Here is a 17,064-nt window from a genome sequence, read left to right on the forward strand (position 1 = left end):
TCTTTCTTCCCCTTTCCTGCAGCCCACAGTAACTCCTGGGCCTGAATGGGTCTCCCCTAGGAGGCCTGTGTGAACCAGACCAGTGTGGACACCTGCTCTTCTGTCTTCAGCCAGAAGGCTCATGAGGCTACTGTGACAACAGCTGCACTCTTCCAGCCAGACAGTCTGCTCTGGTGTGTATAGTTGGAGCTAATTCAAGGTTGGGAATGAGTCTGCCAAACATAAATAGGGAACGAGATGGGGATAGTAGGGCAGGGGCTGTGAATCTAGGAGGGTCTGGGAAGTGACGATCGGTGTGACATGGCAGATGGTTCACCACGACCAAGGATGAGAGGGGAATCTTACCCAGGGTATTGGCGGTGTACATCTTGGCAGGGGGCTCCAGGCCCCCAATGGTGGCATGGATTCCCTCCAGGGGCAGTGCACTGGTGGGCAGTCCTCCCTGGAGTTCTGCAGACTCCAATCTGTGTCCCTCCTGGGCTGTTTCCAGCTGCGCAATGGTAGGCAAGTGTGTTCCCTCTGCTGGAGCCTACTTGGGATCAGGACATGGCAGTTACCTGAGGCTCTCTGAATGCCATTTTCTATAACCTGCTGTAGGCTGTCTGGAAGGAAAAGGGGACCACTGACTTTGGAACCCTTTAAGTTTGATTGGGACATGTGAAATGCCAGGTTTTCCAGGGTTTTTCCTTGAAGCTGGCAATTTCTACTAATGCTTGGGATTCTGGGTCAAATTAGATGGACCATTTCAGCCACCAAACAATGACGTTCAAAGCAGCACAAGCAGAGTTCCCAAGCCAGATGGTCTCCTGCTATGAACGTCGTGCCTTGACTGCCTTTCTCTGACAGCTGCCGATACTTCTCAACCTCTCTCTAGGGTGATCACTACAGTCGAGGATGTCATGGGGAGCAGAGATTGTGACCTTGTTATCTGCAGCCTACTAGCTGTGAGTAGAGACAATTCCCAGGAACTGTACTGGACTCTGGGAGATTCAGAGACCTGGGATGCCTCAGGGGTCCTATCTCTGGAACATGAAACTTGGGGGCCAGATATGGTGGACCATCCTGTCTGGCCCCAGGGAGTGGAGAGGAGGCCCCTTGAGCCAGGCTTTCACCTCAGGGCAACCTTGTTCACAGCTGAGTGGGGAATTGAGTGCCACACAGCTGGTCAGTGGCCGGACAGAGATCTTTGAGAAGATAGGCATCCCAGAGGCCCCAAAATACAGTGAGTACATCATGGCTCACATCCTTGGAACCAAAACAGTTAAGTGCGGTGGCACCAGGAGGGTGGGAAGAGGGAGGAGGTAGAACTGTTGGAGAGCTACATCAGGCTTTGCCCTCACCCAGGATGCTTACCTGAATTGGATGGGACTTTTCTGTAGTATTGTCATAGACCGATGCTCATTCGTTTATCCAACAAACCGTTACAGTGTGTGCCAGGTCTTGGTGGGGGAAGAGGAGGGGGTCATACACGATGAAAGGTTCCAGTGCTGGTTCCACAGCACATGAAGAAATCGTGCAACAAGTGTAGGATTATGAAACAAAACATGGCTTTCTTTCATCATTAACCTATCCCCATGAGGAAGGGGATCCTTCACTGTATTCAGTCTTGCAGCTGGGGAAAATGAGGCATTGAGAAGCCAAGTGACCTACTCTTGACTTCCAGCTGACAGGAAGCTCAGCCTGACTTCTCTGCCATACTTCCTAGGACAGTGGGTGTTATTCAGTCCACTTCTTGTGGTGGGACTTCCACTTTTTCATTTTTGAGGCTTGAATTTGAGGCCTGGATGCTGTGCCTGAGCTCCTTAGATCAAGGCTAGCGCTCTACCACATGAGCCACAGCATCACTTCCGGTTTTCTGTTGGTTCTTTGAGTATAAGAGTCTCACAGACATTCCGGTCTGGGATAGCTGTGAACCATGATCTTCATATCTCAGCCTCCTTTGTAGTTACGATTATAGGTCTGAGCCACCAGCACCTGGCTTAAGTGTAATTCTGGCCCTCTCTTCCTCTTTCTTTCTCTCTCACCCCCTCCTCCCCCTCTCCTCTCTCCCTCTCTTTTTCTCTCCCCACTCTTTCCCTCTCTCTCTATCCCTCTCTCTTTCTCTTTCAGGAACTGGTTGAATAGGTGCTGGAGGAGGTGGCCCAGCATCCCCATGTGGCTGGAACCCAAGGTGTCCCTCTCATTCTGGAGGTGGGCTGAGGGTCAGGAGCTGTTTTGCTCAGCCTGTTGAACTAGCTTCATGAGGTAAGCCCCTCTGTACCCCGGCTAGACTTTGATGGCTATTCATTGTCCATCCCTTGATTCCTTCCTCACATCCCTCTGCTACACCGTTGAAGGAAAGTGGATGAGGAGATGTTGCCTTGTCCCCCTGCCCAGCACGATCCCGGGACTCTGACCCATACCCCCACCTATCTGGTCAGGGCCTGGCTATAAGACAATGAAAACACTCCTTGTCTACTACCCTTTGCTGGCGAGTGTAGTTTTGGTTAGGGGAGTGGGGTGCAGAGGAAAGTGCCCAGACCTGACACCTCCCGGAGGACATTTGTTCTTGTGACAGAGCCAAGTCATTGCTATGGATAAGGAGGAAGCCGCATGGTGGTGGTCAGAAGCTCATGGCTCCCACCCATCATCCTGGCTGTTCGGGAGGCTGAGGTTTGATGGTCATGACTCAGAGCCAGGCCGGGCAGGAAAGTCCAGGAGATTCTTATCTCCCATAAACTACCTCCCTCCCCAAACCCACACACAAGCCAGATGTGCTGTGGCTCAAGTGGTAGAGCCACAGCCTTGAAAAAAGAATCTCAGGGATAACACCCAGACCCTGAATCCAAGTCCTAAGACTAACACAATCATAAAATAAATGAACAGTGTACAACTTTTATCTGACTACCAAGAAAGATGGATACAGTTTTCTTCTGTACTTGTAGCCAAAGGTAAGGGGCTCCCCTTGATGTTCCCCTAAACCTCTCTTCTCCTTTATCTGTCCAGGCTTAGGTTGCAGGACAGAATTCGGATCATCCCCCTGGATGTGACCTTAGCTACCCTTCCCCAAACACCTTCCTTGGGGTCAGGATCCTGGATACACTCCCTGCTGGGAGGATGAGGCACTGCAGAGATGAGGGTAGGTATCCCCAACACTCTCTCTCTCTCTCTCTCTCTCTCTCTCTCTCTCTCTCTCTCTCTCTCTCTCTCTCTCTCTCTCTCTCTCTCTCTCACACACACACACACACACACACACACACACACACACACACACACAAACACAAATACCCCTAAGCCAACTCAGACTAGCCTTTTCCAAAGACACTTTATCTCCTTGGATTAACTGACCTAAGAGAGAATTTTGATCCCCTGTAATTGATTATTTTAACTTGGGCTTGCTAGATGACAGGAGATAAACAGGAGCAAAAAAAAAAAAAAACAACATTTGGTGCCCATCACCTGGTGCTCAGGCTCATGCCTGTCATACTGGCTACTCCAGATGCTGAGATCTGAGGATCACAGTTTGAAGCCAGCTATAAGCTGGACAGCCCGTGAGGAGACTACTCTCCATGGAACCACCAAAAAGCTAGAAGTGGAGCTGTGGCTCAAGTGGTAGAGCACCAGCCTTGAGCAATAAAACTCAGAGAGCAGCTCCCAGATCCTCAGTTCAAGCCCACACAAAGAAATGGCCCCATCTTGTTGCCCACACATTGCCAGGGCCTCAAGCCCCCTCTCATGGGGTGTGATACAACACCTGTCCCTGGGTGGTGTATCAGGGCCTCCAGAGATCTGGTGGTGGAATCCAGGCCTTTCCCTTCATGCACTCTCAACCCACACTGGCTGGAATGCAGAGCCTGACAAGCCAGCAGCCTGCAGAGTGGAGAGGCTCCTGCTCTGCCAAGGTGATCGGAATGGTCTTCTTGGAGGCAGCACTTGAAAAGGGGGTCTTGCTTAACAAGGAGTATCTGACAGGAAGCACAGAGTACAAAGGTGCTGAATATGATGGGCAACACAGCAGAGTATGTTCATTTCTAGCCAGGGCTGCTGTTGAGAGACTCGGTATAGATGTGTGACTTGGTATAGATGTTGGAGACTGTCCTGAGACAGCCTGAGGGGTCATAGAAGAACAGCTATCCAGGGCTGAGATTGTGTCTTAGAGGTAGAGGGCTCACCTAGCATGCAAGAAAGCATGGGTTGGATTCCTAGGTCTTGCATACACAGAAAAAGGTGGACGTGGCACCATGGCTCAGGTGAAAGAGTGCTCCCCTAGAGACAAAGAAAGTCGGGGACAGCGCTGGGGCCCTGATGTCAGGCCCTAGGGCTGTCACCATAAAACAGTTCTCCCAGGGACCTTTGTGACAGTTGGATGGCTATGCCCTGAAGCTCTCAGTAGGTCCATCCATGCTTTGTGTCTCCTTTGACAGAGGGGAGCTGGATACTCCTTCTGCCATGGGCACCCCTGGGCCCGGTTATCAGCAACCCTCCCAACGTCTTCCACCGGGACATGGAGCAGCTGGCCCCAGCAAAAAGTATATGCCTATAGGGTAATATTTTGAAGAGTGCATTGGAAATATTCTAAATATAATAATTAAGTTGAGCAATTTCACATTGACAGTAATTAACTAGAATAATTTAATGCTAATTGGACAAGTTTGTCTTTCTAAATAAACAAAACCTATTTCTCCTTTTACTTTATCAGGGAAATATCTGAGCAAAAAATGGAAATAAACATATGACTCTATAACAACTGGAATGAATTTTTGCCTTTTTATTAGCAAACATTAACTTTACACAGTATTTTATTGTGTTATACACATATGTCCATATAATGTAGCTTGCTAAATTTTATTTCTTTTATTAATTTCATTAGCCTATTTTTATACTTATGTTTTATTATGTCATACCAACATATTGAATATTTGAACATATTTACTGCACAGTATTTCTCTTCATCTCCTCTCTTACTTTTTTCCAAATTAAATCAGCTCTATCTTTTACACCTGGGTTATTCATTTTATTTTCTGGGTTATTCATATTTTCATATGAGAAATCTAGTATTTGTTTTTTACAGTATGGATAATTTCTTTAATATGAATGTTTCCAGTTCTATTTTTTTATTTTGAAAATACTGTACAGAGGGGTTCAATTTACATGGACAAGATAATGAGTATATTTCTTATCAAGCATTGTACCCTCCTCCTTTGTTTCCCCTTCCCATCCCTTCCCATCCTTCCCCCACCCCCCCACCCAATCCTCCCCGCCCCCCTTTCCCGCACGAAAGTTGTAAAGTTCGTTTTCGACATAACGACTTGTACATCTCATTGTTGCAATGGGTCCCCCTGTATCCCTATTTAAACGATTTGTTTTTCCCCTTCCCCTCCACAAATTATACCGACATCAGATACAGTGAAAGCAGGGGTTATACTGTGGGGGAGGGACATACAAAGCAACAAAGAAATAATCTTATAAATGTGTAAGAAACAATCGCATGAAAGAAAAAAATAAACATTTGAATACATATCTTAGGGTTCATTTCCCTAACATCACCTTATCTGACCTTTTCTGCTTGACTCAGACATATACTAGATATTGCATGGGACCTATGTTTCTTTGGGCCTGGCTTACTTCACTTAATATAATTTTTTCCAAGCCTTTCCATTTCCTAACAAATGGGGCAATGTCATTCTTTCTGATGGATGCATAGAATTTCATTGTGTATATATACCACATTTTCTTGATGCATTCATCTACTGAGGGGCACCTGGGTTAGTTCCATATCTTAGCTATAGTAATTAATGCTGCAATAAATATAATCGTGCTGGTAGCTTTAGTGTGGTCTTATTGGTAAACATTTGGGTAAATACCCAAAGGTGGGATTGCTGTGTCATAGGGGAGCTCTATGTGGAGTCTTTTGAGGAACTTCCATACTACTTTCCAAAGTTCTATCTATTTTCTTGAAGATGATATTATTTCATAATTATGTGTGGCTAAATAGTATATCATTGTGTATATGCATATATGTATTACAATTTCTTTCTTCAATGAGTGATTAGGGAAAATGTAGGTTGATTCTGTAGTTACTTATTTTTTTATGTGAGAGAAGGAAGGATGCATATAATGATGCTTGGAATGAGAAACATTCTCTTTAAGCAGGCACTCTCATATTTGAAACATCCTCTCAGCTACTCTTTCATCAGTATTTTAATAGTGAATTGAATTAAAAGAATAAAATTTATCTACTTTTGCAAAGATGTTTTTTTCAGTACCTATAATATTTTTATTATAATGTTATGTTTACTATGTCATGTGAGTATGGGGATGTATGTGAAGATGAAAATCTAGGAATGTTTGTATACGTAGCTGACTCAAAGGAAACAATGTATGTGAGATACAGGATTCAAATAAAAGTTTGAGACCTGTAAGTTGCTAAATTGATGTATATGTCCAGTTTGTGGTGTGTGATTTCAAGATCACATTTTGGTAGATTTCATACCAAGTAAGTAGATGTTTCTAACCCCAAATCTTAAGGAATAAAATAATCATTGTCTTAGTATTCCAGATATTGTCATAAGTGGAAAAAATGATTGAAAGTATGATGGGTCAATAGTAAGCCTTTAGACACTCTACATTTTCCCCCAAATCTTCAGATGTACTCTTTGGATATTAATTACAAATGTATTTATAAACATTGATATAATATGATCTTATACATAAATATATGTATATATTATAAATATATCATATATTGTTATATTTTAAATGTGTACCATAAATATTGACTTATATTTAAATGTAATTCATCTCATCATTTATACATATATATATATATATATATATATATATATATATATGCATACTTTTTTTTTGGTCAGTTGTGGGTCTTGAACTCTGGGCTTGAGTGTTGTCCCTGTGCTCTTCAGCTCAAGGCAAGAGCTCTACCACTTGAGACATTTTGCCAGTTACAGTTTTCTGGTGGTTTATTGGAGATAAGAATCTTTGGAATTTCCTGCCTGGGCTGGCATTGAACTGTGACCCTCAGATCTCAGCCTCCTGAGTAGCTAGGATTATAGGCATGAGCCAAGGGCTCCGGGCTATATTTACATTCGAGATTTGTTAGTGGAATAAAGGGTACAGAAACTATTATTCTTATCACAAAATGACTTCACACTTACAGGTATAATTATAAGAAGAAAAACGATAAATATTCACAGTGGCACAAAAATCCCTTAGGTGCCTAACAAGACAGCACGTTTTTCCAGACACTGCATGTGGTGTGAGCTCTTTGCAACCCAAGCGACTGTAGAAGATATTGCACCCTAAACAAAACTGACAATTGCATGAACCCAGTCCTCTATGACAGATTTAGCCAGTTCTATCTTAGAGATTCTTGTTAGGGACATGATGAAAAATTTATAGTTTAATTGTGATTATAGAACTCTTTTATACATGTCACTCAGCCATTAACTATATTTAACATAGTTCCTTTTGCTCTAACTTATATTTTCATGGCTTAGGAAACTGTTTTTTGTTTGTGAAAACATAGCTGTTCACTATATAGACATGAGTTTTTAATCCTTGAAATTACTGTCTGCATAGTGTTCTATGAGATGAGCTTCTCTTTACCATATCATAGGAATAAACTTACTCTGATTCAAACTTGGACAACAGCTACCTTGTTCTCTCTCCTAGAAAACCATCTGCATAGACTTCTTTACATGTAAACAGACCCTCATTTACTTGCAAAAGTCTGTCAGTGAGTCAAACCTAACTCACCCAAGTGAGGTGAATTCCTCTGTCATGCTTCCTTTACTTTAAAAATGGTAAGAACTGTACAGCAATGTGCATACTTTTTAATGTGAAGTGTGACTCCTATTTTCCATAATGTGAATCAAGCAGAGGAATCAATTTAAGATGTGAAAGAACCTTACAAAGAGTCTTGGACCTTGAAAATTGCCCTGGGTATGAATTTTTGGAGAAATATCCCTTCTAAGACAAAGGACTCAGTTTTTTTTTTATATTGTGCTGGTACTGGGGTTTGAACTCCTGGCCTTGAGCTCTATCTGGGCTTTAATTCTCAATGTTTGCTCTATACCACCTGAGCCACACCTTCACTTCTTCCTTTTACCACAAGTGCAGAAAAGAATCTCTTAGGTTTATCTACTTAAAATAGCTTGGAGTTGCAATTGTCAAATTTGAACCTACTGAGTATCTAGGTGTAAGCCACTGGTGCTGTGCTAGAACTCACTTCTTAAGAATAAATAATCACAAAAAGAGGTGCAATAAATATTTGTTCAATTATGTATGTGTTGACTGATAAGCCAAATCACTTGCTACTGGAAAAGAAAAAGAGAGAAGATAGAGATTAATATGGAGGAGAGACACACAAAGAAAGAAGGGATGGGAGGGTAAATGAGTGGAGGGGAGTGAAAGGGAGGATATGAGAGGAGAGGGTAGCTGGGTAGAATTGTCTACTGCTCACTAAGGTATTGTTGGACAATCAATGCCGTTGCATTTATGTAGCCAAAGCTTTATATTTTTGGTAGTAAGTTGATATATAAAATACCAATTTACAGGTAGTAACCTGTTAGTGTGCTTCCTCCTGCACCAAGGAAGCCACAGTTAGGTTACTGTTACAGATAAGGCAAGAGTAAGCAGTTTAAGTTATTCTGAGAAACAATAATTGACATACTAAGAATGTTCCCTTGTATGGTGAAGTCAAGCATCACTCTTTTCCCTGCTACAGTCTTCCTCTCAACAAGAATAGCAAAACCAGAAGAGGAAGGAGATATCTGAGTAATGATCATCTCTCTGTTTAACCTCATCCCTTGGCCTCTCAAACAATAAAGCCAATGGAGACTTAACCTGAACTAATGGGGAAAATGGGGGGAAAAGTTCAGTCTAACTTATTGTGAAACTTTTAAAATAATTGGGGCAGTATTTCAAATACTGAAATAAAACTTTTTAAATTATTAATAAAAAGTTACTCGAAACTTATTGAAAATTTAAGACTACAGGGCTCACTACATAGTGGAATCTGCATAGGTAAAACTGACTCGTGCTCCTATCATCAGAAATTGAAGATTGTCCCTAAACATAGACTGCTGAAGTGATAAGCGATGGAAATTCATGATGGATAGCATAATGCTGAGAGCATGGAAATTATTTCCTTTCCATCTTCAGTGTGTAGAGAAGAAAAAAGCTCTATAGGATGGTCCTGAAGGTGCAATTCTAAATTTAGGACAGAAGGTGAATAGTAAAATAGACCTATCTCAGCCATTCAGAGATTAGAAATGTGGAGAAATATATTCATTTATGTGGTCAAACATGGAAGAGAGGATGTGGCAAGCCCATAGCCAAATGCCAAAGGTAGAGATATTTAACAAAACACCATGAATTTGAAACAAGTCTTAAAAGGGGAGCTAGGCTTAGAGGAAATAGGGCAGAAGGATGGAGAGGGAAATGGTGGACTAATACAGTCATAACATTCAATGTACATATGTGAGAATATAAGTAGGAAACTTGAAGGGATAGGTGGGGTTGGGGTAAGGGAAGGAAGAAAAAAGGAAAATTTGACAATGATCCAGATGCACTGAACATTGAAATGCACATACACTCTATTCAACACTGACATGATGAAGCAAAACCCCTTTGCACAACTTGCTAAAGATAATTTTTTTGAAGTTTTAATATTAAAAGACCAGAAGCATAAACCTTTAGAGATAAATAAGAGGATAGTATTGACATATTGTTGAGGCTTGTGTTCCCAAAATTGAAACAATTCCCAAAATTGAATATATTTAAAACATTAAAACTTTGAACGAACCTTAACACTTGCTGCAGTGTTCATTATGACAGGTGCCTTGTATAGAATAATTGAATTCCTCCTCCTACACATTTCTTGAACAACAAATATCTGGAATTATTTTGTTTTTGACATGTCAATCTTGACTTTATTCTTAAATGTGTGCTTATGTAAGAAATATATGGTTGTAAAATTTCATGACAATTCTTTTGAACTTCCTTTTTGTTGAATCGTCTAGTTTAATAAAATCCAATTGCACTTTTGATATAAAAATATTTTGTGCTCAATTCAGAATCACATACACTAACATTGGAACGATACAGAGAAGATTAGCATGGCACCTGTGCAAGGACGACATGCAAATTCGTGGAGCGTTCCATATTTTTACAACAACAGATGCTGGAGGGGATGTGGCCACAAGGGAACCATACAGCATTCTTGGTGGGAGTGTAAACTTGTTCAACCACTTTGGAAAGCATTATGGAGGTTCCTCAAACGATTCCACATAAAGCTCCCCTTTGACCCAGCAACCCCACTTTTGGGGATTTACTAAATGATCACAAAAAGACCATACTAAAACTACCAGCTCAACTATGTTTATTGCAGCATTATTTACCATAGCTAAGATATGGAACCAACCCAGCTATCCCCACTACATGAATGGATCAAGAAAATGTGGTGTATATACACAAGGGAATTCTATGCCTCCATCAGAAAGAATGACATCACACAATTTGTTAGGAAATGGAAAGACTTGGGAAAAAATTTATTATGTGAAGTAAGCCAAGTCCAAAGAAACAGGTCCCATGGTTTCCCTTATTTTCAATAACGAATATATGTCTAGGGCAAGCAGACAATGTCAAAAACTATGTTCATATGAACAGATATGATGATGTTAAGGGAATTGAACTCCAAGATAGGGAAACAAGTATTTTTTTGTTTGTTTCTTGCTATTGTTTCTAACGTACTTATAATGTGCGATGTGAATTTTTGTTTCTTTGTATGTTCCTCCCCCATGCTATAACCCTTGTTTTCACTGTATTTGAAGTTGGTGCATGTGCCTCTTGTATGTACGCTTCTCTAATTTGGGGAGGGGAAGGGAAAAGATGCATGCATGCAAACGCATGTGCATGCATGTGTGTTGGCGTGCTCAGAGTTTGAAATCAGGGCTTAAAGGCCATGCTAGGTCTTTCCTCTCTAGGTTGGTGAGGTACTATATGAACTACATTTTCTTTCCTGGGTCTTTGCTAGTTCATTAAAAATTTTGAAAAATAATTTCATGAATTTTTTTGTTTGTTTTGGAAGCCCTAATTGGCTTCCAATGGTTATCCACAGATCTCAGGCTCCTGAGTAGATATCCCAAGTAGATAGGATTATAAGTGTGACTAACCAATACAAGGCTTTCAGAATAATTTTAAAAGTAGAAGAAAATTTACTTCATGGGGGCCTGTTTTATTGTCTCCTACTTTTAAAGTATTTTGCATTGATTAAATGTGAATTTATTTCATTTTTGGATTCTTAAAAGAGAGTAAGTGATATTTAAAAGTTTTGGTACTTTTTAAAAAAACTGGAACTGTGGGACAGAAGAAATTTGCCTCTCTTTGGACCTCAATTTAGAAGCTCAGCTCTGTGCATGATAACCCAATGTCACCAACACAGTCTGTGTTGAAGACAAAATGTGACAGAAAACAATCACCATGGGCAATATTTGCTATGCTATTATTTCTTGGAAAATATGAATATTGAATTGAGAGTGTAAGAGAATGGAGAGAATTTACCTACCTTTTGTGTATTGCGGAAAGACTTTTGGAAACTTTGACTCATTTCCTTCCTCACTGTGTGTCTTTGGGCCATGCACTTAGTGCCTTTAATTACAATTTTTCCCAACACTAAAATGGTAATAACATTAGCATTATTGCAAATGTTATCTTAAGAATTAAGAAAAATAAAACTTGTAAAATACTTAACATAAACTTCCATGAATGAGCTTTGAGTTTAGCCAGAAGTTTTTTTAAAAATACTAAATAGAATGTCATAAGTATTACGGAAACCATTACATGTAGTGAGCAACCAGAAGTAATGTTATCTATTGATCATGCTCTGCTTCCAGGGAAGCCAGGTGGATAACTTCTCATGCTGTAAATCAAACTGGTTATCTTCAGTCTTGTTAGTGTAAAAATATCAGGGACATAATAATGAAGGAATGTTGTAGACTGAGATGAAGTCTAAAAGAAAATGTACAGGGCTGGGAAGGTAGCTCAGTGGTAGACCACTTGCCTTGCATGTCTGAGGCCCTGGGTTCTATTCCCCAGTACCACATAAGCAAAAAGAAAAAAAAGCCGGAAGTGGTGCTGTGGCTCAAGTGGTAGAGCACTAGCCTTGAGCTGAAGAGCTGAGGGACAGCGCCCAGGCCCAGAGTTCAGGCCCCTTGACCGGATCCCCCCCCCCAAAAAAAGAAAATGTACAAAACTGAGAAAACATAAAAGTATCTGAGCAGTATAGTGTGCTTTACATCATTTAAGTTAAATAACAAAGATAAGGAAAACCCAGAAGAATAAATTGTCTTTTTGATATTTTATCATAGGTCTTTCCTCATTCTTGTAGAGGCATCATCAGATGAGAGGAAATGTATTTTTTTTTGTTCGCTTCCTTCCATTTATTCTTTTGTTTGAAATCTGAACTACATGAGACAGAAAGAAACGAAGGGAAATTAGTCACACAGGCTTTGGAAAGAAAAATCAACGTAAAATAAAATACATATAGTCTTGTATAAGGTCTAACTAAATTGAGTTATATAGTCTCAAGCATTAACAGAAAATGATTTAATCAATATCATGTTATTGAAAACTAAAAAATGTTAGGAGTTGCTTAATTTTTTCCTTTCTACTACCTTGAATAAATTATTGCTTTTGTATAGAGAGATTAAAGATGAGATTAACAAGAAACTTGATTAAAAATGGACAAAATTTCTGAATAGACATGTTTTCCAAAAAGCCCTGAAAATTGCCAGTGGGTTTACAAAGTTGTGTTTAATACAACTTCTATACTGGTTTAATGTTTTGTAAGAAAAAGTCATTAGAGAAATGCAATTCAAAATTACTATGATACTACTTCATAACTACTATAACTCTTATCAAAAAAATCAAAGGAACCAGGTGTGATGGTAAAGGCTTGTAATTCGAAGCTTTTAGGAGGTTGGAGTAAAAGGATTTGGGTCTGAGGTCATCTTGGGTATTGCACACAGTAAAAAACTGCCCTTTAAAAAAACTTTAAAAAAAAGTAATAATGTTGGCTGGTGAGAGTGTGGAGAAAAGGAAAATTTCTTCACTCTTGGTCAAAATAAAGGTTAGTACTCTCATTGTAGAAAGTAGTATGCAGTTTTCTAAAGAAATTCAAAGATGAAATATCAACTGACCCACCAATCATGTGATTATTTCTCTCTGAGTAACTCATAAATATATCTGTAGTTCATTGTTATTCACATTATTCACAACAACAGCCAAGATATAAATCGAAGTTCAGTGTTCAACTACAGACTATTAAACAACTGTGGTGCATGCACAAATATATTTTTCTGTTTCATCCTTAAAATAGCAAGAGATTTCTCCCATTAGCCACAACTTACAATCACCTGAAAGATGTATTCTAAATGAGGAAAAATGTTTACTTCTGATATTTGTAAACACACACACACACACACACACACACACACACACACACACACACACACACACACACACACACACCAACCTCAAACATTAAGAGTGAAATTTTTTGAAAAGTAAAGCAAAGTGGAATTGCTGGGGCATTTAGGTCACAATGTAGAAGATAGTAGATATACAGGATGAACTGGTATAGAGTTACAATGTACAACATGAGGATACAGGGGACAACACTGGCCTTACATAGGAATGAAGCTAAATAAGTAGGAGTTGTTCTTCCTAGTAAATGTTGCTCTTTTGGATGCTCTTCCTCCAGTAATGGATAAGATGAACATAATTCTTTAAATATATCTGCCTGTTAGCAGAAATAATAACAAACAATATAGCAATAATATTGTATGCTCAACATAGGACAAAATATCAAATTAAAATACATGAGATTATCCTTGGTGTGAACTAATTATTACAAATAAGGGAAACCATGGGAGCTATGTTTCTTTAAGTCCCACCAACAGTGTAATAGAGTTCCCAATTGGCTACATCCATGTCAGCATTTGCTATTGTTAGTCTTCTTGATAATGACCATTCTAACGGATGAGGTAGAATCAGTCTTGTTTACTTGTAGATTTGTGGGCACCTTCTAGCTACCATAAATGAATGAATCCATGAAACTTATATTGCTCTGAGTCTGCATTCTGTTCTCTTTGCTCTTAGTATAATTTTACCAAGCCTTTCATTTTCATTAATACTGGTGAAAAGTCATCCTCTCTGATGGGTGAATAGAATTCCACTGTGTTTGTTTGTGTGTGTGTGTGTGTGTAAGATCATGATAGGCCCATAAGCCTTCTGTTTCATCTGTAATTTTGTAATTCCATATTAAATTTGGATTGCTTTCTCTACTGCATTGAAAAATATAGTTGGGATTTTGATGAGTATTGCATTGTCAATTTTTTGTCAGCCATATTGCAGTTTCATCATGTAAATTCTTCCAACCAGGAGCATTAAAATATTTTCCATTTTCTTGAGTCTCCTTCAATTTCCCTTTTTAGATTTTTAAAGTTTTCACAGTAGAGGTCCTTCACATTTTTAGTTACATTAATTCCTAGTTTTGTTGTTGTTGTTTAGTTTAGATTTGATTTGGTTTAGAGGCTAATCCATATGAAGTTGTTTTCTGAATTTCAGCCTGGATATTTCCATTCTTGGTAACACAAAAACTACTGATTCTTGTGGTTTTTATACCCTGCTACATTGCTGAAGGTTAGCATCACCTTTAGTAACTTGAAGGAGGAAGCTATAGGGTCCTTTAAATACAGGATCATTTCATCTGTAAAAAGGGATAGTTTTATGTCTTCCCTATTTGGATCCCCTTTATGTTTTTCTCTTGCTTATTGCTCTTGCTAGAAAGTCCACTACCTTATTGAAGAGTAGTAGAGAGAGTGAACATCATTGTCTCATTCCTGATTTTAATGTCTTCATGCTTCCACTGGGTAAATGCTAATTATCTGTCATATATATACTCTGAATTATATTGAGGTATGTTCCATGCATTTCTAGCTTCTCAGACAATCATAAAGGGGTATTGGAGCTTGTTAAAAGCTATTATTGCATCCCTATAGACAATCATGTTTTTCTTTTACTTGCTTCTGCTGATGTTTTGTATTATGATTATTGACAAGAATATTGAATCCAATTGTATCCTAAGATGAATCCTATTTGATCATACAATATTATTTTTTGTTGCTGAAATTAGTTGGTGAGAATTTTATTAAGAAGTTCTGCATCATTGCTTATCAAAGAATTGGGTTCATAGTTCTCTTTCTTTGGTGAGTCCCTATATAATTTGGGGAAGAGTCTAATTCTGCATCATACAATGTGTTCGATAATTCCATTTCCCTTTCTATTCCATTGAAGAGTTACATCTATATATTGTAAGTTCTTTGCAGGCCTTAATTTCATGGTAAATTTATTGAGTCATAGATTTTTCTGAAATGGGAAGTGGTTTATTGACATTTCATTTTCATTTCTTCTTATGTGTTACTTCTTGCTTCAGATCCAGTATAGGAACGCATCAATTTCTCCAGGATTCTTCAGGTGATTGGCATCAGATTTTCAAAGTGCTGTCTTATAACATTCTCAATTTTGCTTATATCTGTTGTGGTCTCATTTTTGTCTCTAATTTTCTGTATTTGCATGAGTTCTCTTATTGTTTTGTCTTTTTTATTATGAGGTGATATACAGAGAGGTGGGTTACAGTTACATAAATAATGAGTACATTTTTTTCTTCTTCCCCCAACACTGACATCCCACTCCCACAAAGTTGTAAAGTTTATTTCTAACATAGTGTCTAGTGAATATCACTCTTGCTTTGGTTAATCTTTGTCCCACCATTTCTGTGATTTCCCTTCCTTTCCCCAAGTCAGATTAACTTATGAATAAGACAAAGGGTACAGAAATCAAAAACAGTGAGTACAGGGAATAAACCAAAGGGGAAAAACTAAATAGAAATAACTAAAAACAATTCACTATACAATAATCTTCTATCCATTTCTTGGAGCTCATTTTGATAAGCATCATTTTATGGTGATATGTGTATTGCTATTGAGCTACTGTGAATATCCTAGAAATATTCTAGTTTTTCCAAATGAGTGAAAACATGTAGCCTCTGATTCTTTGGGTCTGGCTTGTTTGAATTATTATGTTCCCAAATGATTCCATTTTCTTACAAATGGGACAATGTCAATCATTCTGATGGAAGCATAGAATTTTGTTGTGAATATATACAACATTTTCTTGATCCATCATTGCTGGGTCATAGGGGAGCTCTAGTGAGGAACCTCTATACTTCTTTACAGAGTATTTGAACAAGTTTACATTTCCACCAGTAGTGTAGTAATGTTCCTTTTTGGCCACATCCCCACCAGCCCAGCATCTGTTATTATTAGTTTTCTGCATTCAAACTGGGGTTAGGTGGAATCTCAATTTTGCTTTGATTTGCATTTCTTTTATGGCCAGAAATGTTGCATATTTCTTCATGTGTCTATTGGCCATTCATATTTCTTCTTCAGAGAGGTCTGTCCTTAAATCTTAAGTTCAATTATATTATGAGGGTTGTTGTTTCTATGAGGATTTGTTTTTTGGGGGGGCGTTAATTTTGGGGCTCTAAGAATATTTGCGATATGAGGACATTGTATGTTGCAGAGCAAATAAAGACCTTCTCCCACTCTGTTAGTTTTCTACTTGTCTTTCTATCTATATAAGTTCTCTTTTTAGTCAGATTTGGTAAGGGTCTGTCAAGTCTGTTAATTTATTGAAAGAACCAGCTCTGTTTTGTTGATCTTTCTATGTTTTATTTTGTCTTTATTTAGTTATTTCTGATTTAATGTTTTATATGTTTCAGCCTACTTACATTTGGACTTGTTCCTCTCTTCAAGGAGCTTTAGGTACATGATAAAAATACTGATTTGAGATTTCCCCAATTGCTTGATGTAGGCATTCAAAGCTATAAATTTTCCTGTAAGTACTGCATTTAATGTGTCCCAGAGGAGCTGGTATTTTGTGTGTTCATTTTTGTTGAATACCAGAAACTTTCAGATTTCCATTCTAATCTCTTCAGTGCCCCAC

At 38.9% G+C, this 17,064-nt stretch overlaps 1 long non-coding RNA gene and 1 other non-coding gene across 2 annotated transcripts; both read left to right on the plus strand.

The window, feature by feature from the left end:
* Positions 1–1,140: 1,140 nt before the first annotated feature.
* On the plus strand, positions 1,141–4,586 carry LOC138827096 (uncharacterized). Its single transcript, XR_011371961.1, has 4 exons — positions 1,141–1,222; positions 2,110–2,244; positions 2,986–3,118; positions 4,404–4,586. It is a non-coding gene; the product is annotated as an uncharacterized lncRNA (long non-coding RNA).
* Positions 4,587–10,060: 5,474 nt separating this feature from the next.
* On the plus strand, positions 10,061–10,167 carry LOC138827101 (U6 spliceosomal RNA). The gene has a single exon (XR_011371963.1). It is a non-coding gene; the product is annotated as a U6 spliceosomal RNA (small nuclear RNA).
* Positions 10,168–17,064: the final 6,897 nt, after the last annotated feature.

The sequence above is a fragment of the Dipodomys merriami genome, unplaced genomic scaffold, assembly GCF_024711535.1.
Source record: "Dipodomys merriami isolate MVZ:Mamm:240054 unplaced genomic scaffold, mDipMer1.0.p SCAF_150, whole genome shotgun sequence".
Taxonomy (NCBI): Eukaryota; Metazoa; Chordata; class Mammalia; order Rodentia; family Heteromyidae; genus Dipodomys; species Dipodomys merriami.